A 14,794-nucleotide genomic window follows, 5' to 3' on the forward strand; every position below is an offset into this window, starting at 1 on the left:
TAGGTGTGCAAGATGTGGTTCTTTTACACATATACATATGTCTGTTCTTCCTGGGACACTTTTCCCATGTACGTTATGACAGAATGTTGAGTAGTCTTCTCTTGGCATTCCGTAGGTCTTTGGTGATTATATATTTCACCTGTGTTTGTATATGTCTCTTAACCCCAATATCGTAATGAATCCAATCCTCACACCTTTCCATTGGTGAACCATAAGTTTGTTTAATGAATCTGTGATTGCCCTTCTCCGTGGAAATATCTGCCCTGGTATCCGTTTTTAGGTAACACCTATAAGTGATATCCTACGATATGTGTCTTTCACTTTCTGACTTACTACAAGTCACGTGATTACCTGTAGACTCATCTACGGGGCTGCAAATGGCATTGTGCTCTTTTTTTCCTTGGCTAATATTCTGTCTTAGCGAGGTCCATTTTCTGCAATGTGATTCCCTGAGGGCTGAGGATTAGCTGACCTGGGCAGCCTGACCCTGCCGGCAAGCCCTCCCTAGGTGTGCCTGGGTTGAGTTCAATAGAAACAGCACTCCAGGCAGCAATAGGCCCTGCAGCTGTGCCTGACTCCATATTCTCTGCCCCGTCAGCAGTCTCGGGGCTGTGCTGGTGGGAGGGTGTGAGGGTCCATGGCTTTGTTGGTGGCCCGGTGTGAGTGGGGCTCTGCTGGAATTTCTGAAGGAGTTGCCAGGTTGCCACCTGTAAAGAAGAGGATGTGTCACCCATAACTTCCACTGGAATTTCTCTCCGGGCTGAGGTGAGGGAGGAAAAAAAGGAGTGGGGGCCGGGACAGGAGTGGTATCTCAGGCAGGGAAATGGAAAGCTTCCAGAAGAGCGCCCGGGGCCAGGACCATCCTGGCTGGCCTGCAGGCACCAAGTTGGCCTGCGTGCTGTCGCTGGTGTGGCTCCACGGCCCTTCCTCTAGGCTTTCAAGCCCTTGTACATATTCAGGTGTTTTACCTGGGAAGGGTGGGAACAGTTCAGCAGCAGCTGGCCTGGGGCTCAGCTCACGTTTACTCACAGAGGCCTTGGCACTGTCCACCAGCTTTGCAATCATGACGCTCCTTGCGTGGGGGTGCCGGGCTGCTGGCTGTATGGGAGATGATTCCCCACCTCTGACCAATCTCAGAATTGTTTACCGCTGGAACAAGTGCCCTGATAGGGTTTTCCTCTGTATAACTGCTGGGTACAGGATTTGTTTTTTCTTTTTTGGTTCAAGTTAGAAGTTATTCATCTTTTATGTATTTATTGATATAAGCATGGAAATAATTCATTCATAGAAATACATCTGTGTGAAGGGAAGAACTTTTTTCTGTTTTATTTTTAAATTTCATTTCTAAAAATTTTGCAGTTTATTTATATTTATTTTTCTATACAGCAGGTTATTATTAGTTATCTATTTTATTCATATACATATATACAGGTCAATACCTATCTCCCAACTCATCTGACCACCAACACCCCATGGCTTCGCCCACTTGGTGTCCATACGTTTGTTCTCTACCTCTGTTTCTCTATTTCTGCCCTGCAAACCTGTTCATCTGTACCATATATCTAGGTTCCACATACATGCATTAATACAGAATATTTGTTTTGCTCTTTCTGACTTACTTCATTCTGTATGACAGTCTCTAGATCCACCGACTTCTCTACAAATAACCCAGTTTCATTCCTTTTCATGGCTGAGTCATATCCCATTTTATGTATGTACCACATCTTTATCCATTCATCTGTCTGTGGGCATTTATGTTGCTTCCATTACCTGGCTATTGTAAATAGTGCTGCAATGAACATTGTGGTGAATGTGTGTTTTTGATTTATGGTTGTCTCTGGGTATATGCCCAGAAGAGGGATTGCTGGATCCTATGGTAATTCTATTTCTAGTTTCCTTAAGGAAACTCCATACTCTTCTCCATAGTGACTGTATCAATTTACCTTCCCACCAATAGTGGAAGAGGGTTCCTTTTGTCCACAACCTCCCCAGAATTTGTTGTTTGTAGATTTTCTGATGCTGCCGATTCTAACAGGTATGAGGTGATACCTCATTGTCATTTTGATTTGCATTTCTCTAATAATTAGTGGTGTTGAGCAGCTTTTCATATGCGTCTTGGTCGTCTCTGTGACTTCTTTGAAGAAACGTCTATTTAGATCTTCTGCCCATTTTTGTATTGGGTTGTTTGTTTTATTAATATTAAGCTGCGTGAGCTGTTTATATATATTGGAGATTAAACCCTTGTCAATTTTTTCGTTTGCGAACGTTTTCGCCCATTCTGAGGGTTGCCTTTTTCCATTCCAGTTTTTTTTTTAACCAAAAAAGAAAGAAAGCAAAAGAAGCAGAACACTAATGTGCGTGAAATATGCCTCTTGAAACTGTCGTTTTGAAATATGGACGTCTTTTGAACTTTTTGGTCGATATATGACCCCAGGATTTGTTTTCAGGGCAGGTGTCATTTACAGGCCTGCAATGATTTGGAATATCCACTGACCATTAGCGCTGGGATTAAAGCTGCTGTTGTGTGAAACGGCCACAAGGTGGCAGCAGTTCTCCCTTAGCAAATCTGGTTACCAGGGCAACAGAGCCTCAATGGAAGCCTGTTCTAGATTGGAATTTAGAATGGAATGTGCCAGGAGAAAGCCCCTCAAGTTTGTCTCACTACTTCTTGTTCGTGTTTTTAATTTAATTTTTAATTTTTTATTACAGCAAGTTTGATTACAACGTTGGCTTGTTGTAGGTGTGCAAGATGTGGTTCTGTTACACATATACATATGTCTGTTCTTCCTGGGACACTTTTCCCATGTACATTATGACAGAATGTTGAGTAGTCTTCTCTTGGCATTCCGTAGGTCTTTGGTGATTATATATTTCACCTGTGTTTGTATATGTCTCTTAACACCAATATCGTAATGAATCCAATCCTCACACCTTTCCATTGGTGAACCATAAGTTTGTTTAATGAATCTGTGATTGCCCTTCTCCGTGGAAATATCTGCCCTGGTATCCGTTTTTAGGTAACACCTATAAGTGATATCCTACGATATGTGTCTTTCACTTTCTGACTTACTACAAGTCACGTGATTACCTGTAGACTCATCTACGGGGCTGCAAATGGCATTGTGCTCTTTTTTTCCTTGGCTAATATTCTGTCTTAGCGAGGTCCATTTTCTGCAATGTGATTCCCTGAGGGCTGAGGATTAGCTGACCTGGGCAGCCTGACCCTGCCGGCAAGCCCTCCCTAGGTGTGCCTGGGTTGAGTTCAATAGAAACAGCACTCCAGGCAGCAATAGGCCCTGCAGCTGTGCCTGACTCCATATTCTCTGCCCCGTCAGCAGTCTCGGGGCTGTGCTGGTGGGAGGGTGTGAGGGTCCATGGCTTTGTTGGTGGCCCGGTGTGAGTGGGGCTCTGCTGGAATTTCTGAAGGAGTTGCCAGGTTGCCACCTGTAAAGAAGAGGATGTGTCACCCATAACTTCCACTGGAATTTCTCTCCGGGCTGAGGTGAGGGAGGAAAAAAAGGAGTGGGGGCCGGGACAGGAGTGGTATCTCAGGCAGGGAAATGGAAAGCTTCCAGAAGAGCGCCCGGGGCCAGGACCATCCTGGCTGGCCTGCAGGCACCAAGTTGGCCTGCGTGCTGTCGCTGGTGTGGCTCCACGGCCCTTCCTCTAGGCTTTCAAGCCCTTGTACATATTCAGGTGTTTTACCTGGGAAGGGTGGGAACAGTTCAGCAGCAGCTGGCCTGGGGCTCAGCTCACGTTTACTCACAGAGGCCTTGGCACTGTCCCCCAGCTTTGCAATCATGACGCTCCTTGCGTGGGGGGGCCGGGCTGCTGGCTGTATGGGAGATGATTCCCCACCTCTGACCAATCTCAGAATTGTTTACCGCTGGAACAAGTGCCCTGATAGGGTTTTCCTCTGTATAACTGCTGGGTACAGGATTTGTTTTTTCTTTTTTGGTTCAAGTTAGAAGTTATTCATCTTTTATGTATTTATTGATATAAGCATGGAAATAATTCATTCATAGAAATACATCTGTGTGAAGGGAAGAACTTTTTTCTGTTTTATTTTTAAATTTCATTTCTAAAAATTTTGCAGTTTATTTATATTTATTTTTCTATACAGCAGGTTATTATTAGTTATCTATTTTATTCATATACATATATACAGGTCAATACCTATCTCCCAACTCATCTGACCACCAACACCCCATGGCTTCGCCCACTTGGTGTCCATACGTTTGTTCTCTACCTCTGTTTCTCTATTTCTGCCCTGCAAACCTGTTCATCTGTACCATATATCTAGGTTCCACATACATGCATTAATACAGAATATTTGTTTTGCTCTTTCTGACTTACTTCATTCTGTATGACAGTCTCTAGATCCACCGACTTCTCTACAAATAACCCAGTTTCATTCCTTTTCATGGCTGAATCATATTCCATTTTATATATGTACCACATCTTTTTCCATTCGTCTGTCTGTGGGCATTTAGGTTGCTTCCATTACCTGGCTGTTGTAAATAGTGCTGCAATGAACATTGTGGTGAATGTGTGTTTTTGATTTATGGTTGTCTCTGTGTATATGCCCAGAAGTGGGATTGCTGGATCCTATGGTAATTCTATTTCTAGTTTCTTTAAGGAAACTCCATACTGTTCTCCATAGTGACTGTATCAATTTACCTTCCCACCAATAGTGGAAGAGGGTTCCTTTTGTCCACACCCTCCCCAGAATTTGTTGTTTGTAGATTTTCTGATGATGCCGATTCTAACAGGTGTGAGGTGATACCTCATTGTCGTTTTGATTTGCATTTCTCTAATAATTTGTGGTGTTGAGCAGCTTTTCATGTGCGTCTTGGCCGTCTCTGTGACTTCTTTGAAGAAACGTCTATTTAGATCTTCTGCCCATTTTTGTATTGGGTTGTTTGTTTTATTAATATTAAGCTGCGTGAGCTGTTTATATATATTGGAGATTAAACCCTTGTCCATTTTTTCATTTGCGAAGTTTTCGCCCATTCTGAGGGTTGCCTTTTTCCATTCCAGTTTTTTTTTAACCAAAAAAGAAAGAAAACAAAAGAAGCAGAACACTAATGTGCGTGAAATATGCCTCTTGAAACTGTCGTTTTGAAATATGGACGTCTTTTGAACTTTTTGGTCAATATATGACCCCAGGATTTGTTTTCAGGGCAGGTGTCATTTACAGGCCTGCAATGATTTGGAATATCCACTGACCATTAGCGCTGGGATTAAAGCTGCTGTTGTGTGAAACGGCCACAAGGTGGCAGCAGTTCTCCCGTAGCAAATCTGGTTACTAGGGCAACAGAGCCTCAATGGAAGCCTGTTCTAGATTGGAATTTAGAATGGAATGTGCCAGGAGAAAGCCCCTCAAGTTTGTCTCACTACTTCTTGTTCGTGTTTTTAATTTAATTTTTAATTTTTTATTACAGCAAGTTTGATTACAACGTTTGCTTGTTGTAGGTGTGCAAGATGTGGTTCTGTTACACATATACATATGTCTGTTCTTCCTGGGACCCTTTTCCCATGTACATTATGACAGAATGTTGAGTAGTCTTCTCTTGGCATTCCGTAGGTCTTTGGTGATTATATATTTCACCTGTGTTTGTATATGTCTCTTAACCCCAATATCGTAATGAATCCAATCCTCACACCTTTCCATTGGTGAACCATAAGTTTGTTTAATGAATCTGTGATTGCCCTTCTCCGTGGAAATATCTGCCCTGGTATCCGTTTTTAGGTAACACCTATAAGTGATATCCTACGATATGTGTCTTTCACTTTCTGACTTACTACAAGTCACGTGCTTACCTGTAGACTCATCTACGGGGCTGCAAATGGCATTGTGCCCTTTTTTTCCTTGGCTAATATTCTGTCTTAGCGAGGTCCATTTTCTGCAATGTGATTCCCTGAGGGCTGAGGATTAGCTGACCTGGGCAGCCTGACCCTGCCGGCAAGCCCTCCCCAGGTGTGCGTGGGTTGAGGTCGATAGAAACAGCACTCCAGGCAGCAATAGCCCCTGCAGCTGTTCCTGACTCCATATTCTCTGCCCCGTCAGCAGTCTCGGGGCTGTGCTGGTGGGATGGTGTGAGGGTCCAGGGCTTTGTTGGGGGACCGGTGTGAGTGGGGCTCTGCTGGACTTTCTGCAGGAGTTGCCAGGCTGCCACCTGTAAAGAAGAGGATGTGTCACCCATAACTTCCACTGGAATTTCTCTCCGGGCTGAGGTGAGGGAGGAAAAAAAGGAGTGGGGGCCGGGACAGGAGTGGTATCTCAGGCAGGGAAATGGAAAGCTTCCAGAAGAGCGCCCGGGACCAGGACCATCCTGGCTGGCCTGCAGGCACCAAGTTGGCCTGCGTGCTGTCGCTGGTGTGGCTCCACGGCCCTTCCTCTAGGCTTTCAAGCCCTTGTACATATTCAGGTGTTTTACCTGGGAAGGGTGGGAACAGTTCAGCAGCAGCTGGCCTGGGGCTCAGCTCACGTTTACTCACAGAGGCCTCGGCACGGTCCCCCAGCTTTGCAATGAGGATGCTCCTTGCGTGGGGGGGCCGGGCTGCTGGCTGTATGGGAGATGATTCCCCACCTCTGACCAATGTCAGAATTGTTTACCGCTGGAACAAGTGCCCTGATAGGGTTTTCCTCTGAATAACTGCTGGGTTCAGTTTTTTTTTTCTTTTTTGGTTCAAGTTAGAATTTATTCATCTTTTATGTATTTATTGATATAAGCATGGAAATAATTCATTCATAGAAATACATCTGTGTGAAGGGAAGAACTTTTTTCTGTTTTATTTTGAAATGTCATTTCTAAAAATTTTGAGGTATAATTATATTTATTTTTCTATACAGCAGGTTATTATTAGTTATCTATTTTATTCATATACATATATACAGGTCAATACCTATCTCCCAACTCATCTGACCACCAACACCCCATGGCTTCCCCCACTTGGTGTCCATACGTTTGTTCTCTACCTCTGTTTCTCTATTTCTGCCCTGCAAACCTGTTCATCTGTACCATATATCTAGGTTCCACATACATGCATTAATACAGAATATTTGTTTTGCTCTTTCTGACTTACTTCATTCTGTATGACAGTCTCTAGATCCACCGACTTCTCTACAAATAACCCAGTTTCATTCCTTTTCATGGCTGAGTCATATTCCCTTTTATATATGTACCACATCTTTATCCATTCGTCTGTCTGTGGGCATTTAGGTTGCTTCCATTACCTGGCTATTGTAAATAGTGCTGCAATGAACATTGTGGTGAATGTGTGTTTTTGATTTATGGTTTTCTCTGGGTATATGCCCAGAAGTGGGATTGCTGGATCCTATGGTAATTCTATTTCTACTTTCTTTAAGGAAACTCCATACTGTTCTCCATAGTGACTGTATCAATTTACCTTCCCACTAATAGTGGAAGAGGGTTCCTTTTGTCCATACCCTCCCCAGAATTTGTTGTTTGTAGATTTTCTGATGATGCCGATTCTAACAGGTGTGAGGTGATACCTCATTGTCGTTGTGATTTGCATTTCTCTAATAATTAGTGGTGTTGAGCAGCTTTTCATGTGCGTCTTGGCCGTCTCTGTGACTTCTTTGAAGAAACGTCTATTTAGATCTTCTGCCCATTTTTGTATTGGGTTGTTTGTTTTATTAATATTAAGCTGCGTGAGCTGTTTATATATGTTGGAGATTAAACCATTGTCCATTGATTCGTTTGCGAACATTTTGGCCCATTCTGAGGGTTGCCTTTTTCCATTCCCGTTTTTTTTAACCAAAAAAGAAAGAAAGCAAAAGAAGCAGAACACTAATGTGCGTGAAATATGCCTCTTGAAACTGTCGTTTTGAAATATGGACGTGTTTTGAACTTTTTGGTCGATATATGACCCCAGGATTTGTTTTCAGGGCAGGTGTCATTTACAGGCCAGCAATGATTTGGAATATCCACTGACCATTAGCGCTGGGATTAAAGCTGATGTTGTGTGAAACGGCCACAAGGTGGCAGCAGTTCTCCCTTAGCAAATCTGGTTACCAGGGCAACAGAGCCTCAATGGAAGCTGTGTTCTAGATTGGAATTTAGAATGGAATGTGCCAGGAGAAAGCCCCTCAAGTTTGTCTCACTACTTCTTGTTCGTGTTTTTAATTTAATTTTTAATTTTTTATTACAGCAAGTTTGATTACAACGTTTGGCTTGTTGTAGGTGTGCAAGATGTGGTTCTTTTACACATATACATATGTCTGTTCTTCCTGGGACCCTTTTCCCATGTACGTTATGACAGAATGTTGAGTAGTCTTCCCTTGGCATTCCGTAGGTCTTTGCTGATTATATATTTCACCTGAGTTTGTATATGTCTCTTAACCCCAATATCGTAATGAATCCAATCCTCACACCTTTCCATTGGTGAACCATAAGTTTGTTTAATGAATCTGTGATTGCCCTTCTCCGTGGAAATATCTTCCCTGGTATCCGTTTTTAGGTAACACCTATAAGTGATATCCTACGATATGTGTCTTTCACTTTCTGACTTACTACAAGTCACATGATTACCTGTAGACTCATCTACGGGGCTGCAAATGGCACTGTGCCCTTTTTTTCCTTGGCTAATATTCTGTCTTAGCGAGGTCCATTTTCTGCAATGTGATTCCCTGAGGGCTGAGGATTAGCTGACCAGGGCAGCCTGATCCTGCCGGCAAGCCCTCCCCAGGTGTGCCTGGGTTGAGATCAATAGAAACAGCACTCCAGGCAGCAATAGCCCCTGCAGCTGTGCCTGACTCCATATTCTCTGCCCCGTCAGCAGTCTCGGGGCTGTGCTGGTGGGAGGGTGTGAGGGTCCACGGCTTTTTTGGTGGCCCGGTGTGAGTGGGGCTCTGCTGGACTTTCTGCAGGAGTTGCCAGGCTGCCACCTGTAAAGAAGAGGATGTGTCACCCATAACTTCCGCTGGAATTTCTCTCCGGGCTGCGGTGAGGGAGGAAAAAAAGGAGTGGGGGCCGGGACAGGAGGGGTGTCTCAGGCAGAGAAATGGAAAGCTTCCAGAAGAGCACCTGGGTCCAGGATCAACCTGGCTGGCATGCAGGCACCAAGTTGGCCTGCGTGCTGTCCCTGGTGTGTCTCCACGACCCTTCCTCTAGGCGTTCAAGCCCTTGTACATATTCAGGTGTTTTACCTGGGAAGGGTGGGAACAGTTTAGCAGCAGCTGGCCTTGGGCTCAGCTCACGTTTACTCACAGAGGCCTCGGCACGGTCCCCCAGGTTTGCAATGAGGACGCTCCTTGCGTGGTGGGGCCGGGCTGCTGGCTGTATGGGAGATGATTTCCCACCTCTGACCAATTTCAGAATTGTTTACCGCTGGAGCAAGTGCCCTGATAAGGTTTTCCTCTGTATAACTGCTGGGTTCAGGATTTATTTTTTCTTTTTTGGTTCAAGTTAGAATTCATTCATCTTTTATGTATTTACTGATATAAGCATGGAAATAATTCATTCATAGAAATACATCTGTGTGAAGGGAAGAACTATTTTCTGTTTTATTTTTAAATTTCATTTCTAAAAATTTTGAAGTTTAAATATATTTATTTTTCTATACAGCAGGTTATTATTAGTTATCTATTTTATTCATATACATATATACAGGTCAATACCTATCTCCCAACTCATCTGACCAACAACACCCCATGGCTTCCCCCGCTTGGTGTCCATACGTTTGTTCTCTACCTCTGTTTCTCTATTTCTGCCCTGAAAACCTGTTCATCTGTACCATATATCTAGGTTCCACATACATGCATTAATACAGAATATTTGTTTTGCTCTTTCTGACTTACTTCATTCTGTATGACAGTCTCTAGATCCACCGACTTCTCTACAAATAACCCAGTTTCATTCCTTTTCATGGCTGAGTCATATCCTATTTTATATATGTACCACATCTTTATCCATTCGTCTGTCTGTGGGCATTTAGGTTGCTTCCATTACCAGGCTATTGTAAATAGTGCTGCAATGAACATTGTGGTGAATGTGTGTTTTTGATTTATGGTTTTGTCTGGGTATATGCCCAGAAGTGGGATTGCTGGATCCTATGGTAATTCTATTTCTAGTTTCTTTAAGGAAACTCCATACTGTTCTCCATAGTGACTGTATCTTTTTACCTTCCCACCAATAGTGGAAGAGGGTTCCATTTGTCCACATCCTCCCCAGAATTTGTTGTTTGTAGATTTTCTGATGATGCCGATTCTAACAGGTGTGAGGTGATACCTCATTGTCGTTTTGATTTGCATTTCTCTAATAATTAGTGGTGTTGAGCAGCTTTTCATGTGCGTCTTGGCCGTCTCTGTGACTTCTTTGAAGAAACGTCTATTTAGATCTTCTGCCCATTTTTGTATTGGGTTCTTTGTTTTATTGATATTAAGCTGCGTGAGCTGTTTATATATATTGGAGATTAAACCCTTGTCCATTGATTCGTTTGCGAACGTTTTCGCCCATTCTGAGGGTTGCCTTTTTCCATTCCCGTTTTTTTAACCAAAAAAGAAAGAAAGCAAAAGAAGCAGAACACTTATGTGCATGAAATATGCCACTTGAAACTGTCGTTTTGAAATATGGACGTCTTTTGAGCTTTTTGGTCGATATATGACCCCAGGATTTGTTTTCAGGGCAGGTGTCATTTACAGGCCTGCAATGATTTGGAATATCCACTGACCAGTAGCGCTGGGATTAAAGCTGCTGTTGTGTGTAACGGCCACAAGGTGGCAGCAGTTCTCCCTTAGAAAATCCGGTTATTAGGGCAACAGAGCCTCAATGGAAGTCGTGTTCTAGATTGGAATTTAGAATGGAATGTGCCAGGAGAAAGCCCCTCAAGTTTGTCTCACTACTTCTTGTTCGTGTTTTTAATTTAATTTTTTATTTTTTATTACAGCCAGTTTGATTACAACGTTTAGTTTGTTGTAGGTGTGCAAGATGTGGTTCTTTTACACATATACATATGTCTGTTCTTCCTGGGACCCTTTTCCCATGTACGTATGTCAGAATGTTGAGTAGTCTTCTGTTGGCATTCCGTAGGTCTTTGGTGATTATATATTTCACCTGTGTTTGTATATGTCTCTTAACCCCAATATCGTAATGAATCCAATCCTCACACCTTTCCATTGGTGAACCATAAGTTTGTTTAATGAATCTGTGATTGCCCTTCTCCGTGGAAATATCTGCCCTGGTATCCGTTTTTAGGTAACACCTATAAGTGATATCCTACGATATGTGTCTTTCACTTTCTGACTTACTACAAGTCACGTGATTACCTGTAGACTCATCTATGGGGCTGCAAATGGCATTGTGTCCTTTTATTCCTTGGCTAATATTCTGTCTTAGCGAGGTCCACTTTCTGCAATGTGATTCCCTGAGGGCTGAGGATTAGCTGACCTGGGCAGCCTGACCCTGCCGGCAAGCACTCCCCAGGTGTGCCTGGGTTGAGGTCAATAGAAACAGCACTCCAGGCAGCAATAGCCCCTGCAGCTGTGCCTGACTCCATATTCTCTGCCCCGTCAGCAGTCTCGGGGCTGTGCTGGTGGGAGGGTGTGAGGGTCCATGGCTTTGTTGGTGGCCCGGTGTGAGTGGGGCTCTGCTGGACTTTCTGCAGGAGTTGCCAGGCTGCCACCTGTAAATAAGAGGATGTGTCACCCATAACTTCCACTGGAATTTCTCTCCGGGCTGAGGTGAGGAAGGAAAAAAAAAAGAGTGGGGGCCGGGACAGGAGGTGTATCTCAGGCAGGGAAATGGAAAGCTTCCAGAAGAGCGCCCGGGGCCAGGACCATCCTGGCTGGCCTGCAGGCACCAAGTTGGCCTGCGTGCTGTCGCTGGTGTGACTCCACAGCCCTGCCTCTAGGCTTTCAAGTCCTTGTACATATTCAGGTGTTTTACCTGGGAAGGGTGGGAACAGTTCAGCAGCAGCTGGCCTGGGGCTCAGCTCACATTTACTCACAGAGTCCTCGGCACGGTCCCCCAGCTTTGCAATGAGGACGCTCCTTGCGTGGGGGGGCCGGGCTGCTGTCTGTATGGGAGATGATTCCCCACCTCTGACCAATCTCAGAATTGTTTACCGCTGGAGCAAGTGCCCTGATAGGGTTTTCCTCTGTATAACTGCTGGGTTCAGGTTTTTTTTTCTTTTTTGTTTCAAGTTAGTATTTATTCATCTTTTATGTATTTATTGATATAAGCATGGAAATAATTCATTCATATAAATACATCTGTGTGAAGGGAAGAACTTTTTTCTGTTTTATTTTTAAATTTCATTTCTAAAAATTTTGAAGTTTAATTATATTTATTTTTCTATACAGCAGGTTATTATTAGTAATCTATTTTATTCATATACATATATACAGGTCAATACCTATCTCCCAACTCATCTGACGACCAACACCCCATGGCTTCCCCGACTTGGTGTCCATACGTTTGTTCTCTACCTCTGTTTCTCTATTTCTGCCCTGCAAACCTGTTCATCTGTACCATATATCTAGGTTCCACACATGCATTAATACAGAATATTTGTTTTGCTCTTTCTGACTTACTTCATTCTGTATGACAATCTCTAGATCCACCGACTTCTCTACAAATAACCCAGTTTCATTCCTTTTCATGGCTGAGTCATATTCCATTTTATATATGTACCACATCTTTATCCATTCGTCTGTCTGTGGGCATTTAGGTTGCTTCCATTACCTGGCTATTGTAAATAGTGCTGCAATGAATATTGTGGTGAATGTGTGTTTTTGATTTATGGTTTTCTCTGGGTATATGCCCAGAAGTGGGATTGCTGGATCCTATGGTAATTCTATTTCTAGTTTCTTTTAGGAAACTCCATACTGTTCTCCATAGTGACTGTATCAATTTACCTTCCCAGCAATAGTGGAAGAGGGTTCCTTTTGTCCACACCCTCCCCAGAATTTGTTGTTTGTAGATTTTCTGATGATGCCGATTCTAACAGGTGTGAGGTGATACCTCATTGTCGTTTTGATTTGCATTTCTCTAATAATTAGTGGTGTTGAGCAGCTTTTCATGTGCGTCTTGGCCGTCTCTGTGACTTCTTGGAAGAAACGTCTATTTAGATCTTCTGCCCATTTTTGTATTGGGTTCTTTGTTTTATTGATATTAAGCTGCATGAGCTGGTTATATATATTGGAGATTAAACCTTTGCCCATTGATTCGTTTGCGAACGTTTTCGCCCATTCTGAGGGTTGCCTTTTTCCATTCCTGTTTATTTTTTACCAAAAAAGAAAGAAAGCAAAAGAAGCAGAACACTAATGTGCGTGAAATATGCCTCTTGAAACTGTCGTTTTGAAATATGGACGTCTTTTGAACTTTTTGGTCGATATATGACCCCAGGATTTGTTTTCAGGGCAGGTGTCATTTACAGGCCTGCAATGATTTGGAATATCCACTGACCAGTAGCGCTGGGATTAAAGCTGCTGTTGTGCGAAATGGCCACAAGGTGGCAGCAGTTCTCCCTTAGCAAATCTGGTTACCATGGCAACAGAGCCTCAATGGAAGCCTGTTCTAGATTGGAATTTAGAATGGAATGTGCCAGGAGAAAGCCCCTCAAGTTTGTCTCACTACTTCTTGTTCGTGTTTTTAATTTAATTTTTAATTTTTTATTACAGCAAGTTTGATTACAACGTTTGCTTGTTGTAGGTGTGCAAGATGTGGTTCTTTTACACATATACATATGTCTGTTCTTCCTGGGACCCTTTTCCCATGTACGTTATGACAGAATGTTGAGTAGTCTTCTCTTGGCATTCCGTAGGTCTTTGGTGATTATATATTTCACCTGTGTTTGTATATGTCTCTTAACCCCAATATCGTAATGAATCCAATCCTCACACCTTTCCATTGGTGAACCATAAGTTTGTTTAATGAACCTGTGATTGCCCTTCTCCATGGAAATATCTGCCCTGGTATCCGTTTTTAGGTAACACCTATAAGTGATATCCTACGATATGTGTCTTTCACTTTCTGACTTACTACAAGTCACGTGATTACCTGTAGACTCATCTACGGGGCTGCAAATGGCATTGTGCTCTTTTTTTCCTTGGCTAATATTCTGTCTTAGCGAGGTCCATTTTCTGCAATGTGATTCCCTGAGGGCTGAGGATTAGCTGACCTGGGCAGCCTGACCCTGCCGGCAAGCCCTCCCCAGGTGTGCGTGGGTTGAGTTCAATAGAAACAGCACTCCAGGCAGCAATAGCCCCTGCAGCTGTGCCTGACTCCATATTCTCTGCCCCGTCAGCAGTCTCGGGGCTGTGCTGGTGGGATGTTGTGAGGGTCCACGGCTTTGTTGGTGGCCCGGTGTGAGTGGGGCTCTGCTGGAATTTCTGCAGGAGTTGCCAGGTTGCCACCTGTAAAGAAGAGGATGTGTCACCCATAACCTCCACTGGAATTTCTCTCCGGGCTGAGGTGAGGGAGGAAAAAAAGGAGTGGGGGCCGGGACATGAGTGGTATCTCAGGCAGGGAAATGGAAAGCTTCCAGAAGAGCGCCCGGGTCCAGGACCATCCTGGCTGGCCTGCAGGCACCAAGTTGGCCTGCGTGCTGTCGCTGGTGTGTCTCCACGGCCCTTCCTCTAGGCTTTCAAGCCCTTGTACATATTCAGGTGTTTTACCTGGGAAGGGTGGGAACAGTTCAGCAGCAGCTGGCCTGGGGCTCAGCTCACGTTTACTCACAGAGGCCTCGGCACTGTCCCCCAGCTTTGCAATCAGGACGCTCCTTGCGTGGGGGGGCCGGGTTGCTGGCTGTATGGGAGATGATTCCC

Source organism: Mesoplodon densirostris, chromosome 6 (assembly GCF_025265405.1).
Source record: "Mesoplodon densirostris isolate mMesDen1 chromosome 6, mMesDen1 primary haplotype, whole genome shotgun sequence".
In the NCBI taxonomy this organism is placed as follows: domain Eukaryota; kingdom Metazoa; phylum Chordata; class Mammalia; order Artiodactyla; family Ziphiidae; genus Mesoplodon; species Mesoplodon densirostris.